This window comes from Drosophila nasuta, chromosome 3, assembly GCF_023558535.2.
Source record: "Drosophila nasuta strain 15112-1781.00 chromosome 3, ASM2355853v1, whole genome shotgun sequence".
Lineage (NCBI taxonomy): Eukaryota > Metazoa > Arthropoda > Insecta > Diptera > Drosophilidae > Drosophila > Drosophila nasuta.
Genome location: NC_083457.1, coordinates 49,474,573 through 49,489,213, shown reverse-complemented (window position 1 = coordinate 49,489,213; position 14,641 = coordinate 49,474,573). Strand labels below are relative to the sequence as shown.

Genomic DNA, 14,641 nt, shown 5'->3' with positions numbered 1-14,641 from the left:
GCAGATTAATTATAATCATTATAAAATCTAAACACCTCAATTCACTGATTTGTATACATGACTGCTAAGCACTTTTAATCCGCTCTCATGATAGGCACATTAGGGTTGCGCTTTTAATACATGTAGCATGGTAACCCTAATGTGCATAACTTTCCGCTCGGTTCAGTGGCCTTCGCTGCACATAAATCCGAGCGGAACACGAAGAAGAAGAAGAAGCAGACGAAGAAGAAGAAGAAGAAGAAGCAGCAGCAGAAATCGTACTAGAAATACGCAGATCCAAAAGGGCGCCTAGTTTCAATTACACACGCACTTGGCGAATGTTAGAATGGTGGAGAGAGGGAGAGATGGAGAGGGGAAGAAGGAGTGGGGAAGAGGGAGAGGGAGCAGGCTACGCATAAAGTACAGTCCCCACCATACTCCTCCATATAAAGTATATAGTACATTCTATATACACATTCGCTTCGCTCTCTCTGCAATTGTTGCGCCTTTTATTTGTTTGCTTTTTGTTGTCGCTTTTATTGTTGTTGCTGTTGTTGTTGTTGTAGTTGTTCTTGTCGTCGTTTCGTGTCATTGCCTTTGTTTGCTTTTTGCAGCCTTTTGCACCCGCCACTCACCCGCTATTTCCTTGTCCCTACTTTGCCTCGTGTTTATTTTCTTTTTTTTTTTATTCCTATATATATTTCGAGCATGGCGCACATTACACATTTACACACAAAAGCGAAAGCGGAGCAAAGAGCACGGACACGCTGTGGCACGCATGTTGCCACCCCTCCTCGGCTTACCCCTCTGCCCTCACTCACCCCTTTTCGGTTTGCCAGACACTGCGCTCGGCACTCGTTAAAGGTAAAAATTTATTGTGTCTTATTATTATTTTTTTATTGACAATACGTGACGCGTACGCCAAAAAGGACAATCGCTTTCACTCGCTCTCTCTTTCACTCTCCTTCTCTTTCTCTTTGTCTGTGTGTGTGTCTGAGGATCCTCGCTGCTGCTTCGCATACATAAAAAGATTTTGTTCAATCGATGGCAAGCGCCTTTTGTTATTTTATAATTTTCGATTGTTTTGTTTTGCTTTGCATTGCTTTCGTCCTGTTTGCTTTCTTATTTTTCTGCTTTGTGGCTGTCGCCAGTTATTTGTTTTGTTGTAGCCTTTCGTCTGTTATTACGTTTATAATGCCGACAACGCGCTTTTGTTCGCCATCTCCATCCTCAGTCTCTCCTCCTTTTTTCCTCTTACTTTCTCCTACTTTTCTTCTCCTCCCCCCCTCCTCAAACTCTTCTCTACTTTTCCTCCCACATTCTCCTACTTTTTCGCCCTCATACTTTGTCCTGGTCAATGCCATTAAAATGCGCTTAGACCTTCAACTAGCAGCGTTAATCATTATTTGCAGTTCTGTATGGGTGTGTGTGTGTGTGTGTGAGGGGGAGGGGGGGCAGCTAAAGTACCGCAAATCGAAGATTACGCAAACAATTAAGTTAATCACATCTGCTTTGCTTTATTTCGCCAGCGACTTCAATAAAGACATTGCGCATACGCCCCGTTAAGGTGCTTACCCAAAAACCAAAAACTTCGACAACAATTTGCCAGGCCACCCAAAACCCAGTAAACGAATGAGTGAATGGGTGAATGAGTGAATGAGTGCACAACAGACAGACGACGACGACAAGCGTTTATCTATGGCATCAGGGAAAAAGTTTTGTGCTTCGGGTTTTGCTTTTTTGGTTGCTGTCGGTTTCCCGGTTTCCCGCTTTTCGCGCTGCTCGCCTGCCCGAGGTTAAGTTTTTCCGTTTGCTTCAATTAATTTTCATTTGTTTACTAATCTAACAAATTAAACTAACGGTAAAGGTTTCGCTGCCGAGCGAAAATTGGAAAGGATTTCAATGGCCTGTGGGCAAACGTCTTCATCTTCATCTCCATCTTCATCTCATCTTCTTCTCATTGTCAGCTGCCTGCAAAATTTTGTAATCATAATTAAGCTGATGTTTTCTTTTTTTTTTGGCTAACAATCGCGAGCTCAATCGATAGTTGGTTTTCAATTACATTCGGAATATGTTGAGCAAACGTTTTGTCGCATTTGTATTTCGATTCTTTTTTTCGATTTTGTTCCTCTACTCATTCAGATTTTTGCTATCAATTTATGCATTTGCCATTTCCTGACCCTTTGACCTCACGTACATATTGCTTATCTGCTGCTCGGTTGAGCTCTGCTTTTCCATTTCCTTTCTCTGTGCTCGTTTCCGTATTTGCAGTTGTTAAACAAAACCAATTTCTACCTCTTCTCTCTCTCTTTCAGATGCTATGCTAATTAATTTTGCAACTCGACCCACACACACACACTCACACACTCGCATCGCTCGCTTGGTCGCCCTTAGGCATTTGTTGGCTAGCCAGAAAATATTTTGTGTTTGTCTTGGTCCAAAAATAATTCATTCTCACTCTCATTGCCCGCATTTTGGGACTCGCTTTCTTCTCTTTCGGCTGGAATGCGGCTCTTTGATGTGGCCCACAGCCAAAGCAATGGCCACTTAAGCAACGGCAACGATATTTTAAACACATGCAACACAGCCGACTTTCAACTTCGAGAGTCGCCAAATTAATTGGAGCGCTTTTTTTTTTAAAGCGCTTTCTTGATACACACGTTTTCTCTGCCCCTTAACTATTTGTATACCCGATAGTCTTTGGGTTGAAGGGTATTATAACTTTGTGCCTCCAGTAAAAGTATGGAAGAGGCAAAAGAAGTTATGTTTGACTCCATAAAGTGTACATAAATCTGAGAGACTATAAGATTTTGTCTTTGGCTGACAATCTTGGTATATTTTGTATTGTATGGTATATTTAAAATAAAGTGTATTAGTATATTTTAGTATTTGGTACTCTATAGTATATTTATAATGTGAATCGATATACCAAATATAGACTTCGGTGTATTTTAGTAGTTTATCAATATACCAAATATAATATTTTCTGTATATTTTAATATTTGTCACTCTATGGTATATTTATAATCTAGTAGTGTATCGATATACGATATAGCCTTCGATATACTTAAGTATTTTTTGTAGTATATTAATTGGGTATATTTTAATAATAATACCACACGGTTTTTCTAATTTTTGTAGTATACTTATAATGTAGTAGTGTATCGATATACCAAATAAAGCACTTAGTATGCCTTAGAATTTGTACTTATGGTATTTTATATGTAATAGTATATCGATATTTTATATTATATATGTATGTATATCCTTCAGTATAGGTTATATTGTCATAAATGTATTAATATACCAAATATAACGTCTGGTATATTTTAGTATTTTTCAGTATTTTAATTTGGTAGATACTAATAATGATACCGCAATATTCTACTTTTTGAATTATATATTTAAAATGCAGTTGTATATTACTACACCAACCGTAGTCCTCGGTATATTATTTTAGTACATTAATTTTGCGTATTTTAATTATAATTGGTATATTTTGAATGCAGTAATATTTTGCTATACCAAATATAGCCTTTGGTATACATATATTTATATTTTAAAAATACTACTACTCTGTTTTCCTTTTATTATAACTGTGTTGCAGATATCTCACAGTCGAGCACACTTGATTGTCGCTTTTTTTTTTAGTTGTTGAAATATTTTATGTAAAAATTCTTGACGGAGTCGCTCGCTTTGGCTGCCTGTCGCGTCAAATGTCGCGCCGAAAATTATACCTCTAAAAAACTGCAAATGGCAAATAGCAGTGCAGAGTCAGGAAGGACCCCAAAGGACCCTCTGTGATCCTGCTCAGCACACTCGCGCGTTGTTGTCGCCGTCGTCGTCCATTGTGTGTGTGGCCAACCAAACAACTTGGGCATTTTTCCGGCTTTTCTTTTTCGTTGACGTTGACGTGGCGATTGCTGTTGTTGTTTTTGCTGTTGTTGTTGCTAGCAATGTGGTTGCTCGAGTTTCTGTTGCTGCTGCTGTTGTTGCTGCTGCAGCCACGCCTCGCACACTGAGTTCGTTTTATGTATTCAGTCTCAGTGCGCTCACTTGACTTTAATTCTTTTTTCACACGCCCACTTCGCGGCTGCTGTCCCCCCTCCCTCCCTCGCTTCTACTCACTCTTCGCCTGGCTGGCTGGCAAGTGCAATTTTCTAACAGCTCTTAAGTTGCAGCAGCAGCAACCAGCAACAACAAGCACTACAACGACCACAGCAACAACAACAACATTTTTGCTTGTATTCGTATTCAGATGAGCATGTCAGTTGAAAGGTGCGCCAAGCTTCCCCTTCTACTTCTACGACCCTCAACATTGAGTTGTAATTGCTGAACATGCCAAGTTTTCTGCAATTTTATGTAGATTTAATAGCTTCCTGGCCGCTCCCCACTTTGGCATTTTTTCCCTTCTCTCTTCTGTGCGCTTGTCTCACATTTCATTTGCCTTGCGTGACATTTCATTTGTGTGGCGCTCAGATTTGTAGATAAGAATAAACCCATTCTTGATCTCTTTTGCCTGACATTCCCGGTCAAGGCAGCAGCAGGTGTAAAATTTAATTGATTCGAGCTAAACAACGGAAAAACTGCGGCCAGCAGCCATGTCAGTCATGTCAACAATCGCGTGGCTGACTTCACAAAACTTAGAACTTTAGAAAGAAGAAAACTCAAATGCCGGAAAAGCTTTCGCGAGTACGACCAATAACTTCCGGCTCTCGACTTCAACTTCGACTTGGACTCACTTTCTTTGGCGGCAATTACAATCGACTGACATGTTAATTGGCAGGCAAAGCCAAGCCCTGAGACTCCACTCGATTTGCCTCGATTGATTGCCAAAGCTCTCTTGCCAACTGTCAGAAAGTTTTGTGCAACAATTGAATTAAGTCCAGAGTTTATTTAAAACAAAAGCCGCAGCATTTATTTTAAACTAAATCTGACATAGAATTTATACGCGCTTTGGTTAATTGAATCAAAATTGTTTGCACAATAAACTGCTTTTAAAGATATAGCCATGTTTATCGCACTGTATTTCAGAGACTATAAGAGATTTTAGTCTATAGTCTTTATGATTCCAACAATTTTGTTGCCATCAAATAAAAAATGTGGCAACTATTTACTTTAAATGCTGTGGCAAGTTATATTTTGCACTCTATGGTATATTTTGAGTAGTAAGGTATTTTTTGTAGTAATATACCAAATATAGACTCCGGTATATTTTGCACTCTATGGTATATTTTGGGTAGTATGCTATATTTTTGTAGTACTATATCGATATACCAAATATAGACTTCGGTATATTTTGCTCTCTATGGCATATTTTGAGTAGTAAGGTATTTTTTTGTAGTCGATATACCAAATATTGACTCCGGTATATTTTTTGCACTCTATGTTATATTTTGGATAGTATGGTATATTTTTGTAGTACAATATCGATATACCAAATACATCCTTCGGTATGTTTAAGTATTTTTGTAGTATTTTATTTTGGTATATTTTTAAATTAATTCCGCAATGGGTAACAGGTATCTTACATTCGAGCACACTCGACTTTAGCTTTTTCACTTGTCTACCAATTACCAATATTTTACCAATTATTATTCAAAAATATTTCTATTCACTAGTCGATTTCAACTATTTTCATTTACACTTTACTTTAATATCATATTTCATTTTTTAGTTATGTTATCAACAACAGCTCGTTAAACACTTTTGTCTCAAGCACTCGTGAATAAAGTTTACTTCTTTAAACAAATTTCACAATATTTTATTAAGCAATGCCATTTAATGCTTTTTTTCTCATAAGAAAACAAGCACGAGCAGCTTTATTTCTATTTATTTTTTTATAATTCGTTTGCATTGCATTTTTCATAATTCTCATTGTTTCTATCAAATGCTGAAGGTTTCAGTGAATAAATGCAGTAAGTAAAATAAATAAACACTGTAAGTAAAAAACAAATAAATGAAAATATGCTTTCACATAACTTGTAAATATAAATATTGCTGTTAATAATAATAATAACAAAAATTCTGATTGCCCGGCAATGATTTTAAATTCACTTTCACTGTGTATAAAATATGCAAACCAAATAAAACTGAAATATATATTGTGAATTCCATATGAAGGTCAAATATATTTACATTTGCTAAAGAAAATGTTAATATATATATATAATATCTGAAATGTATTTATGTAAATAAAAAAGTTTGTAAAGTTGGAAAGTAATAAAATATATTTCGGTGATTTTCGCAAGATTATTTAGTACTTCACTCAAATTTCATATATTATTAAAGCTTTTAAATTTAATTTTCCATCACAACTTAAATTATATGAAGCTATTATTTTCCATGATGAATTCACATTTTAATTTGAACAAAATCAAAATAAATGAGCTTCACTTTTATTTTTCGCTTGATTAAATGAACTATAAATTTGGGCGTAATAATGAAAAAGTATTTTCTATTTGTAATTTGATATGCGAAACTAAAATAGTTCTATTATTTGACTCGTTCATTTTTTTTAGATGTTAATTAAATAATACGCTTTTAGTGCCGCTTCAATAATCCAGTCAACAACTAATGCCACTAATTGTTATTTTTATGAATTATATTTATTATAAACACAAATTATTCAACATTTGCAAAGCTAAACTTGTTTAGCTAAGAATTTGTCTCGTTCATCATTTCAACAGCAATTAATTAACACTATTATTTATTTATATGAATAATTACCAATTTGATTTAAGATACTAATAAAAGTTGAAAATATTTTTATGTTCATAAATTGTATGGATAACTAAAGTAGTTAAACAATCTGACTCTTTCAACATTTTAAGTTAACGTTCATAAAATGAAATGAAAAAATATTTTCTAATTGCAAATGATATGCAAATCTTAAATAGATAAATAAATTTGACTCGTTTATCATTTTTGATTTTATTACTTTTTAATTTAGCCATAAATTAATGTCAATACTAATCTTTATGAATTATAGCATTTTAATAAAGTTTTGTTTAAAAATAATATTTTCTATTTGTAAATTAAATGCTTAACTTTGTAAATCGTTTATCATTTTTGTTGATATTTGCTTTCAGTTGGCACTTCAATAATTAAGCAGTAAACTAATAATCTATTTGAGTAATGACCATTTGATAAAGTTTTCTAGTAAAAAATTTGTCCTCTTTGTAAATAAAATGGATAAACTATTTTCCTAACAAACAATTTGTTGTTCTTAGTTTCACTTCAATAATTTGGCTATAAATTAATGTCAATAGGTATCTATATGAATTATAGTCATTTAATAAAGTTTTTTTTTAGTAAAAAATATTTACTATTTGTAAATGAAATGCAATACTAAAAGAGCTTAATTTGAATTTATGATTGATATCAGTTTCAGTTTGCTCTTTTATAATTAAGCTATAAATAGATGTCAATAATTTTCTATATGAATAATCACAATTTGATAAAGTTTCCTAGTATAAAATTGTTCTATTTTGTAAATTAAAAGCAAATATTAAAATGTTTTAACTATTTCCATAGCTCACAATTTGTTGTTCTTAGTTTCACTTCAATAATTTGGCTATAAATTAATGCCATTAATCATCTTTATGAATTTAAGTAATGTAAAGTTCTTCACTAATATTTCTTCTTCACTTTAAATTTCGATTGCCGCATTTCCTTAGCTGCATTTCTAATCTTCCTCAACTGCAAATTGGCAACATGAATATTGGCATTTCAGTCATATCACTGGCAAAAGTTGCAGCTGCAATTGTATCTGTAGCTGGCTTTAAGTATCTGTTGGATACTTTGGCACACATTTTGCATTTCACTTGTAATTGCAAGCAATTGAATGCAGCAGTCGGATAAGTGAAGTAGCAGCAAATGGCCAAAGGGAGGGAGAGAGAGAAGGGGGCGGATGAAGAGAAGGGGGCGTGGTTGACGGCAAACAACAGCGAAAAGTGCTGTGCGCTGCTTTTGCTTTGCGGTAAAGTGGAGCAAACGCTAAAAGCTGTTTGTTGGAGTCCCCAAGAATTGTCGCGACTTTGCCTCATGATGAGGTAGTAGAAGAAGAAGAAGAAGCAGAGTCAGATGAAGTCGTGTTTTCAGGGGGCGTGGCCAGTTTGCCAGTTGCCAGTTACCAGTTTGCTAGCTCAGCTCTCGGTTTGCCCAGCAATTGACGTTGCGGTTGCATTTAGCATTTTCTCATGCAATTTATCTCTCCACTTCTCTCCCTCTCCCTCTCTCAGATCTCTGTCTCGCTTTCGCTTTTCAAGTGAAGTTGGCTAAAGTATCTACGACTTCTCTCTGTGTGTGTGTGCGTTTGTTTATGGCTTTTTATTTGCTCACGACTAAGCCCAGTCAGCAAAAAGAAGAAGGAGGGAAAAGAGTTGGGTTTTGGTCTGCTTCTGTTTGTTTCTGCGGTTTTAAATGCATTTTTCAAACAAATTGCAAATCATTGCCTAACAATAGTTTCCCCCAGCATCCACTGTGATTCACTCTCGGTTCCTCTTTCACATTCACTCGCTTTCTATCTCTTTCTCTTTGTGTGTGTGGCTTGTGAATCTCCGACCACAATGACAGTGATTTAGTTTTTGGCTCGAAACATTTCACATACGCAGTCTATTATATTCTATGTTTTTGTAGTTTTTAGCGAACTCTGCTCCACAGTTTTAAAAGCGAAATTTGTGTAATTTGTCAGTTTTTGGAAAAGGAATCACATTAAATTACATTTATGCCGTGTCGAGTGTCGAATTGAATTTAGCCAAAGAACGTTTTTTTTCGCACACTTTTCTTTTTCATTTCAATTTCCACGAATTTCTAGATGAGAGATGTATTCTGTTTGATTTCCGTCCGTCTGTCCGTCCGTCTGTTCTGTTTTGTTTTGTTTGCTTTATTTTTTGTTTGCGCCAAGTTTCGTTAAGTGTACGCTATTTAGGGGGCAAAGAGGCGCCTCTCAAAGTAGTCTCATTTTCAGCACTTGCCGCGCTCACTTTCCACATTGTTATTTGCATGACGTCCATTGACCCACAAAGCATTTACAACTCTCGTAATGCGCCCAAAAGCAGGCTGCACAAATATTAAACTTTCGTTCGCTCGCTCGCTCGCTTTTTATTTTACTTTCGCATGAGTTGAACTTACTTGCTATGCGGATGATTACGACAGCGATGATGACGTTGATGAGAGGCTGCCAAAAATTAATTTCTTGTTGTTGTTGTTGGTTTGTTGCTTCGTAATTGCACGCACTTTAAAGTTGTTCGAACTTGTTGCACTGTATTTTTTTTGTGTGCTAAACTCACTTTTTCACAGCGCCTTAAAATAGGCAACACTTCTTTTGTTTTTGCTGTTTGCTCGTCTTCTTCTTCTTTTATTTCTTGTTTGCTGTGTTTATCAAAGATTAACGAGACGCACGCACGAATCGCACACGGACACACTCGTTATTTGGGGGGCCGGGGTGGTGCAAGGGATCACGCAAAATTTCTTCTTTACGTTTTGTGTGTGTGGAGCAACACGTTGTTGACACAAAGACCGCCTAACGAAGACTAATGATAGCGTTTGTTGTACGTTTGTAGCACTTGGGGAGCCAAACACGACGCACAGCAATTTGTAACTGGCAACGTTGCTTGCACGACGAATGTTAAATACGAACTGATTGCTAGCCTGCCTGCTGACTGCTTGCTAAGTATCTCTAACAGACACTCGTGTCTGCACTGCTGGACGAAACGATGGCACGCGAACTGTCTTCGGCTCTCGGCGAAGCAGCGCGGCGGCCGCGACAAAGAGGGTGAGCGAGAGTCCCAGTGGGAGTGCAAAGAGCGCTGCCAAAGAGCAGCGACAAACGAAACGAAATGGAATTGCTGGGCATAGCCGTGGCAGCGCTGCCGCAGCGCATTGCTAACGAGCTGCTGCCCACCCCCATGCAGCACAATTGAGATGTTAAACGTTTCATTTCGTTTCCATTCGTCTCTCGCTCAGCTTATCAATTGCGGCGTGCTCTCTTTCTCTCTCTCCGTAACTGTTGCTTGCTTTGGCGTTTCGCTTTCAGTTTCCGCTATATTATATGTGTGTTCCAATTTTGCTGTGCGCCTGCGCAACGCACGCTCAATGCGCTCTTATCTTCAAATTGAAAGACTACTTTCAATTCAATTGCAGTTTGCTCTTTGAACGTCGTTGCGTGGCCCGGGACAATGTTTCAGTTCAGTTTGTTTCACAATTGTTGCTGTTGCTGCTGCCGCTGGCGCTTTAAAGCGTTCCGTTTGTCAGGCTTAAACTTTTCATTTTGGGTCTGAGTTGTTGTTGCTTGTTTCGTGTTTCTGTTGTGGCGCGCAACAGGTTCAGTTACAGAGTGCGATTGCTTTCAAACTTTCAGCCTGCCTTTGCCTTTGCCTTTGCCTGTCTATGGGCTTTGATTGGCCTTTCTTCCTGGCTGGTTTGGCAACACTTTGCTCTAGAGTTGTCGCTCACCTTGTCGTGTATTTATTTATTTGCAGTTCATTCAATTTCGTTTTTTTTTTTCTTTATGCAAATACGTGCACAAAATCGTTTTCTGCACGCTTTGACTTTGCCTTGACTAAAAGTCTCTCTCTCGCTCTCCGTCTCTCTCTTAGGTGTGCGTGCTTGTGTTTGTGTGTGTGAGAAGTCGTGTATAAATGAATTTGCATATAATTGTTTGCATGCTGAGTGCCTTTTAATTGATTTTATTGGTTTGCACAGCAACAACAACAACAACAATGACAACAACAACTACAAGAACGCAACAACATTGGCAACAAGCAACATTTCTCATTTTATCGCGTGAGCTATCTCCGTGGCCAGTTTATTTACTTGTAAGCACTTTTTGGCCCAATGATTGAGTTCGTATGAATTCACAATGTGTGCCTCTTATTTGTATTTGTGCTTGTTATGATATCCTGTAAACATATTATACACTTAAAGGGTATGCTGGTAATGTGTTTTATAAGCTGCAATAGAAATTTTGATTTAGATTACGTACATATATTTTCAGAAACTGTTTAAAGAGTTCTCCAAATCATAAAATTCTTATTGTTTTTTGATTTGTTCTTTAATTATATTAAGGAAAAGTAAAGTAGTTTTCTCATAATTTCTATATCCTATTGTTAAAAAAAAGAATGCGTATAAGTTTCACATTTATTACTAATATTATTTCTATATGTTAAATATAAGAATGTTTTTCCATTTATATTGATAAGAAAAAAAATAATCGAACGGAAAAACTTTTCTAAATGCTGCTCAGTTTTACATTTTGTATATGAATATCTTAAACAATAAGTTTCAAGAAGCCTTTCCTCTGAATTTTGTATAACGGGAAGCATACATTTTTTATTAAAGAATTTTTATTGAATCAATACAAATAGCGTGACAGATTAAAGAAACGGAATCAATTAATAGTAGACTTGATTTGAGTGACAAATCGGAAAATAATTAAGTGTTGAAGAAACATGAACTACAGTACACACATGACTATTAAAACCACTTTGTTTTGCAAGTAATTAAAAATTCTGAAAAAATTTAAATTTCTGTACAATATTTGTATATGAAGCGATAATGTGGTAAATTCAAAGAGAAAATTTGTTTAAAAAATCGATTTTTGTCTATTTTATTTATCTTTGGAAGATTACTTGAGTTGTTTAATTATTCCAGCTCAATACTATAATAACTTCCATTTAAATTTCTACAGATTTCTTTGACTTTCTTATCACTATATACATATAATAATTTATAATAATTGTGCCCTATGCATACTATACACTGAATATAAATAACATTAAAAGTACAGATTGAAGTAATTTTACTATTACAGTTTGTTTTTATGTATTACCAGTTTGATTGTAAAACTTTGAAAGTACTAAATAACAATCTAGGTAACATAAATAAATGTCAGTATTCATTTAATTGCAATTGAGTGAGGAGCAAAACATAAAATAAATGGCAAAATAAACAAGAAAGAGAAATGGAGTAGTTTTTAAGCGAAAACTCATGTTTTCAATGTGTTTCTAATTGAATTAATAACAAAATGAAAAAATCATTTTAAATATACGAATGACACTCAATTGAAATTCTGAAAGGGAAAGAGGACAAGCGATAAGAGTGATAGAGAGAGAGAGAGCAAGGAAATTAAGAAACTTTTTCGAAATAAATCTGAGCATCTTAAAGCAATTATTCATTTCAAGCTTACCTCAAAACGCACTGCAGGGTATAATTGAGTTCAGCAGAGTGACTTGCAGCAATTATTATACAAATGAGCTCATTCATACATAACATAAATATGTTTAAATTATGCAGTTTATAAGCTGCATTGTTTTATGTAGGTCGTAAATTGTGGCCTCAACTCGGCTCTCTCATAATTATTACGATAACGATGATGAAGTTCGCTCATAGTTATTATGTATTTGAATGAAAATCGATATTTGAGATTATGTGGTCTTAAATGCGTACAAAAAAAAAAAAATACGAAGCATTTAAAGCTTGAGTGAGGCTCAATTTTAACGGAGATTAAAGAGATTATGAGAAAAGTGTAGAGAGCGTGACCGTGGGGCAAATTGCAAGACTAATTGATGGATTAAGTAGCATTTGCACAATGGTCAAACAGAGTCAATGCAATTTATAAGCAGTCCTTGTGCAAAAGAAGCAAAGGTTAAATACCTATGCAGATTAACGGTGAAATGGAGTAATAAATGCATTTTTATTGTTTTACAGAAATTGTTTAATATACAAACCAGTTCATTTATAAATTATTCGTAGCTGCAACTTTAATTCAACTCAGATGCAGTTTTGATGAACAACTAATTTGCATTTAAAGTTGCGGTCAGACGGACAGCCGAATTATGCTTCACATTAGCTAAGCCTGGATTTTAAAATTGCATGACAGATAATCCGGATGCTTTATATCTAACTTGTACCTGCAACTTCATTTCACGTCAGTGGCAAATTTCATGAAGTTTGCTTTAAAGGTTAACCAGAAATTCGCTTTAATAGTCACGGACAGACGGACAGCAGGACAATACTACAAGCTTTTACAACAATTACACCAACAATCAAAAATGTATTTTACATCTAATTAGTAGCTGTACCTCCAAGCCACATCCGCAGAAAATTTTCCGAAGCTTACTTTAAAGCTGAAGCAGCAATGTGCATTTAAAGTCACGGACAGACGGACGTCAGGACAATACTCCATATTAGCTAAGCCAACATTTTGGATTTGTTTCATAGATCATTTAGCTGATATATATCTAACTTTTAGCTTTATCTCAAAGTGATATCAGTACCAAATTTCCTAAAGCTTTCTTTAAAACTCAAGCAGTAATTCGTATTTAAAGCCATGGACAGATGGAAGTCAGGTTAAAGCTATGTAAACTAAACCTGCACTTTTAGGCAAAACATAAAAAAGTGGATTGGTTTTAAAGACGTTAATTAGTTAACTGGGAAGTTCGAGCAAAACGTGTTGACCACAATTTTTAGCGGCAAACGAAAAATTGTGGAAATGTAATCAGGAAAATTGCAAGGATATTTGGCAGGCGGCGTGAAACTAATTTAAAACAGCCACCAACTGTAATTAGGCGCTAATGAGTTATGCCCCCAAAAGTGGCAAGCATGGGAGTGATGAAGCGAGAACGAGAGAGTGAGAAAGAGGTTTGGTTGCCGCAGCAACCCGAAAGAGAGCAACAGAGAGAGAGAGAGAGGCAGAGGAAGAGGAAGAGAAAGAGCTAGCTGCCTGCAGTTGCTAATCAAAAACTGCGATTCATTTGGCCGGCATTTGAATGGTGCCACAAAAAGCTGCAGTGTGGCACACAGTGTGCTTCTCGCGTCTCGCTGTCAGCGACAGTTGAGCTGTTGGGCGCCAGAGTGGGCGTGGCACTAAGCCACAACTGTAGCTGAAGCTGGTGTCAATGACTGCAGCTGAGAGATTGAAAGAGAGAGAGCGAGGGAGAGAGAGAGAGTTGGCAAAAGGTGATAATAATCAGACAGGCCGTTTTAACAAGACACACGCACGCCTTGCCCCCAAACAGCCACGCCTCCCGTTCCAAGTGATAAATAAAGGGAGTTGGGGTAGAGAAGGAGAGAGGAGAGTGATGCTATGGTAATCCATCTTCCATCTTGACAATGGTTGCTCTGGACAGCAGCAGCAGCAGTAAGTTCTCTCTTTTTTTCGCTCCTCTCTCTCTCTCTCTCTCTTTCTCACTTCCCCACTATCTTTGGCTGCGGGGCGTGCTGAACACTAAATCCAGAAGAAATCAGATACAAATATCTTTGGCTCTCACTATGTCTGCTAACTGTAAGCACCAACTGTAACTGTGTCTGTGAGTGTGTGTGTGTGTGTGTGTGTGTGTGTGTGTGTGTGTGTGTGTGTGTGTGTGTGTGTGTGTGTGTGTGTGTGTGTGTGTGTGTGTGTGTGTGTGTGTGTGTGTGTGTGTGTGTGTGTGTGTGTGTGTGTGTGTGTGTGTGTGTGTGTGTGTGTGTGTGTGTGTAATTATGGTGGCATCGCAGAACATGTCGTTGACAAGCTCAAGTTGGGACAGTCACTCAGTCGGTCATATCAAGTGAACTGCTCCAACACACACTCACACACACACACTCGCACACACAGATAGAAAGCACTACCATAAAAGACAGGCACACACAGAGATTTGGCCTGTGGGTGGGCCATAAA

The 14,641-nt window shown here is 36.6% G+C and overlaps 1 protein-coding gene across 1 annotated transcript in view; it reads right to left on the bottom strand.

Moving 5' to 3' along the window:
* LOC132791138 (connectin) overlaps positions 1-9,604 on the bottom strand; it is a 61,006-nt gene extending 51,402 nt beyond the window's left edge. Inside the window, exon 1 of the mRNA XM_060799950.1 lies at positions 9,115-9,604. The gene's annotated coding sequence lies outside the window, so the exon portion shown is untranslated. The remainder of the gene's footprint in view (positions 1-9,114) is intronic.
* Positions 9,605-14,641: the final 5,037 nt, after the last annotated feature.